The sequence below is a fragment of the Limulus polyphemus genome, unplaced genomic scaffold (assembly GCF_000517525.1).
Source record: "Limulus polyphemus unplaced genomic scaffold, Limulus_polyphemus-2.1.2 Scaffold225, whole genome shotgun sequence".
In the NCBI taxonomy this organism is placed as follows: domain Eukaryota; kingdom Metazoa; phylum Arthropoda; class Merostomata; order Xiphosura; family Limulidae; genus Limulus; species Limulus polyphemus.
In genome coordinates this window covers 305,545-310,349 of record NW_013665835.1, presented here as the reverse complement: position 1 = coordinate 310,349, position 4,805 = coordinate 305,545, and the positions used below count along the sequence as shown (strand labels likewise).

Sequence of the window (4,805 nt, the reverse complement as noted above, 5' to 3'; positions counted from 1 at the left end):
AATATTATACATAAGAATATTAGGCAAATCATCGCTTTAGTCATTAATATTATACATAAGAATATAAGGCAAATCAAGATATCTTATTATGTTGTATTATTTTCTTTCAAATGCAAGTTTTTTGGTTTTGTTAAACTTCGTGGATGTTGGTGTCATTAAAAACTAATAAAGTTGATAGAAAATACATCTAAGTACCACAGGTGAATTTTTGCAACTTCAGCTCTTAATTTTTTTATGATAAAAAGTGATTGTATTCTTCAGTTGTTGTTGGTTTTCCATTAAGGTAATCTAAGTAGTCTCTCTTTTATTTTAGGTAATCTTAGAAAATAAACATTAAGTACCATTAGGCTAAGATAATGCGAAATTTAATATTTCAGTTAAAAAAACACAGTTCCACGTTGGATTAACGTTAAATTTATGTATTTGCAACCCTAAAATCCAGGGTTCGATTACCTGCAATAGACACAGCAGATGTGACTTTGTTCTAAAATAAATAACATAGAATTTAAAACATGTTCATACTGAAAAATATTTTGTAACAGAAGTGCAAACGTTAGCACAAGTTCACCGGAATATTTAAGATATTATATGTAATAAACTGCTGCGTAAAACACAGTTTTTGTTACAATCATCTATATAACTCTATCTTACCAAAAGTACAATTTTCAATCTATAAACATATTTGGTGAACCTCTTCTATCCACTTTGTCTGATATATGATTGAAACTGCAATTCTCAGTTAATTGTATAAATAACTTTATTCAGGAGAGGTGAGCTGGCATGTTTCTTATTTTCGTTGAATAACTAGGCTGAATAATTCACTTCAACTAAATATTCTCAACAGCTGAAGAGAATACTAAATTGTTCTCAACAGAAGATTGATATAGACTGAAAATATCTGGAACGTATCTGTGTAAATAAAGTAAGTAAGAGTTGTTTTCGTTTTGAGCCAGATAATGAAGTTATCTAAATATCAGAAAACGGATAAATTAAACTATTGTGTGTGTGTTAGAAATGAAATATAAACAACTAATTGTCCAATTTCATTTAACTGAAATTTTAGATATTCCGCTGTAGAATTTCATTTAATGATAGTAACTAATACAGAATAAGTTGAATATTTAATGTGTAAGAGAATTTTATTTATTTATTTCTACAAGGATTTGTGATAAATGAAAAGATAAATAGTATCAAATATTTTAATTTCATATCAGAAACTTGTTAGTACATAAAACCACAATTGTAACCAATTTTTCTTCTCAGCATTCTGTATACAAATTGCATTCGTGATGTAATATTTGTTTATGAAACCTCTTAATTGTAAATTGAGCCAATAATTCAGTTTTTTTGTTTGTAATTACGTCATAAGGAACTTAGGAAACTTTAAATATATGATAGTAAATATTAAATGATAAATATACAGATCTTTAGTGAATTCCTCCTTATCAAGAAAGCGTTACGAAAAAAGAAAAGTATGTTTAGCTAAAAGTGTTTACTATCATCATGCACGTTCTGTTGGTTTGATTAAACTACTGTATTTTATTAATACGTTTTTATTTTCTATTTGCAAAGATTTATCCAAAGAAAAACAGATGATGAAGCTGCAACTCCAATTTCTCTCTCTAGGAATGTTATTAAGACTATCAGTGCTCCTAACCTTAGCTACATCAACTAATGAAACTTTAAAGCATGTATGCCCTCAGATGTCACATATTCATCCTTGCGAGTGCTTGGAGATTCCTAACTTTAGCACTCAACGTAAAAACAGCAGCTTTCCTGAACTTGAAATTATTGCATTCTGTAAGAATATAAGTCACGAAGGTGTTCTCGAAAGTGCTTTAAGAGGTTTCCGAAATCACACAATTGACTATTTTGTTCTGGATAACTGTTTACTTCCTCCATTTCCCAACGGATTTTTCAAAAACGTCAATATTAAATGGATGGAAATATTGAGTTCAACCATACAGTTTAAACAAAATTTCCTTTCATGTGCTGAAAATTGTTTTTAATAGAGTCAGAAATTCCCTAAGATATGGAAAATATCTTAATAATATTAAGAGTATAAAATTGATAAACAATACCCAAAATATCAACATGTAGAAAAAACTGGAATTATCAAAGGTTCTGATGTAAATAAGAACTTCATATAAGTTAATGTTAGAGATTATTTATTCAAGAATGTAACTATTTTTATGTTAAAAAATGACATAAGTTTGTGAATCATTGCCACAAATAGCTTAAACGATCATTTAAGTTAATGTCGCAATTAGTTAATTTTTTTATTACAATATTTTGATTACTAGCTATTTTGTATCCTTCATTTCGGCTGCTAATTTGCTGTTATCTTTTAGGGAAGTCCCAATAAGGACCGTGTCTGCAGTGGTAATAGCCAGGATTCGAACCTGAATCTTCTTGAAATGGTAGTGTGCTATCCATCATCAGTGAGCTCTCTCATTAGAACTTCAAACAACTAACTATTTACATAGTTTTAAGATGGATACCGAGGTTTTGTTTACTGGTATACGAGACTGTCTGAATATGTTATTAGTTAGGTGGATGTAGAAGGATTTTTTAAAATAAATTTCACATAAAGAATCCATCAACCGATTTTCAAAACAAGAAACCTGCTGACACCATAGACATACCTAAATTCACAGTAACTTCAAGTAAACGACCATTAGCAGAACCCAAAGAAAGTGTGCTAAATAAGAGACTAAACTTCGCACTAATACATCACAAAATATCCATCTAGATATTGTCACAACCACAGAAGACACAACTTACAGTCTATCAAAAGAAGAAAAATAATAATTGTGAATCAGCGTAAGTCAGTAGTCCAGAAAGCCATGAACTGCAAATCCCACTATAATACTATCCTATCAAAAACACTGTCCTCATGAACTTAAAGAAAGACAATATCATAACAATTTTATCAGCAGACAAAGAATACGTTACTGTGATCACTGCCAAAGAGTACATCATAGCACCGACGTGGCATGGCCTAGTAGTTAAGGTGCTAGGCTCGCAATCGACGGGTCACGGGTTTGAATCCCCGGCAGCAAACACGCTCACCCCTTTAGGGTTGCTGTAAGGACCAGCCACTCGAGTGTAAAAATTCTTGGCTATTACAAAATACCCGAGCGGTCTGCCTCAAATCTAATCAAAATTAAGGTCGAATATTAAAGGATCACATAACATAGCTATTTCGTACCTAAAATTCAGAAGCAAGGCTGCTCTCTTCGTCCTATTTTTGACAGAAGAGATTTCTTTAGCTAGATATATTGTAGGTATTATATCACCCTTAACATGTAAAACCTTTTCATGTGTTAAGAACTCAGTTCACTTTTCAAAGATTATAAAAGTAACCCTAATAACCCCACAAAACACAACGATCAGCTTTGATGTATCCAACTATGTCATTTGCATATCAAACCTTGAAATGCCACAGACTACTCCGCAAAAAGCTTTAAAATGACAGAACTCTCAAGTAACACGCCCAGCTGACAATCTCCCCAATCACAGAACTCAGAATATTCTGTATCAACACAACTTACCTCCAACATGAAGATGAATACTACCAACAACAAGAAGGCATAACATAAGTTCACCCTGTTACTACTACTTAGAAACCTCTACATGGAAAATTACGAAGATAGACTCTCAAAACAGCTACTCAAAGACCCAGTATTTGACTAAGATATCTTAACAATACATTCGTAATATGGACATACACACTGCAGACAAGATTACAGAATCCATGAACCAACTGAACAGACAACATCGAGCTATATACCTCACCAGACATGACGACTACCAAAACATATAACACATATACCACGGGAGTTTACAGGAAACTACAAATACTGGTAAATACGTCCATCAAACCACTATAGAGTTCTTAGTTTCAAGTATGCCCAACACAAATGATCGCAGTTGGTACAACATTAGGCCACGTACAAACCTAATGGACACCAAAAACACCATTTACAACATCCCCTGTGATTGTGGACTCTAGTAAATTGGAGAAACAAAAACAACAGAAAGTAGAATTCAGGAGCATAACAAACATACTAGCCTATAATACCGATCTACCTGCTCTCATCATGCTAAATAAGAAAACTATACAATAAAATTGAATAACATTAGAATAATTTGACATGAACCATACTCTCACAAGAAAAAGAAAGTTAAAGAATCCTTCTACATCTACGTTGGTAATCATACACACGATCAACCTAGAACAAAAGTAAAAAATTCTGAATACTCTTCTTGCAAGCATTCAAAGAGTAAGTTGATTAAAGCCCTAACGAGTGGATAGTATATAACCTTTTTATCAAGAAGACACAGGATCGATTCCAGATTACTATCACCAGAGACACACCTTTTTTCCAGTACTTCCCTGAAGTTGGCAATAATATAGTTTGTAATGAAAATCTAGCAATAAAAAATTGATAATTACACGACTTAAGCAGTCGTATACGATACTAATTATGGTAATTATTTCTATCCGATCGCCACAACGTTTCCGTAAGTACAATATCTTTGAGTTTTCTATTAAAATCCATTTAATCTCTATTTAGTTTTCCAAGAGGATCATACAAACTAATTGTAATATTAACTATATTTGTTGTTTCGCAAGTTGATGTAAATTTTACTATGTTGCTAATGGTGATTAAGAAGTGAGAAAATATTAATGCTATTGTGTTTGTTTCTTAAATTATATTTAAGATTACGAATGAATAAATTTTCACTTTTTTTTTTGACGTGGAAAAGAAAATAGTAGACACGACGCGTAAACTCTTTTT

The 4,805-nt window shown here is 31.8% G+C and overlaps 1 long non-coding RNA gene across 1 annotated transcript in view; it reads left to right on the top strand.

Moving 5' to 3' along the window:
* The window catches only part of LOC111085073, an 8,134-nt gene extending 3,671 nt beyond the window's left edge, over nucleotides 1-4,463 (top strand). Inside the window, exons 2-3 of the long non-coding RNA XR_002609925.1 lie at nucleotides 845-922; nucleotides 1,573-4,463. This is a non-coding gene — a long non-coding RNA (uncharacterized LOC111085073). The remainder of the gene's footprint in view (nucleotides 1-844; nucleotides 923-1,572) is intronic.
* Nucleotides 4,464-4,805: the final 342 nt, after the last annotated feature.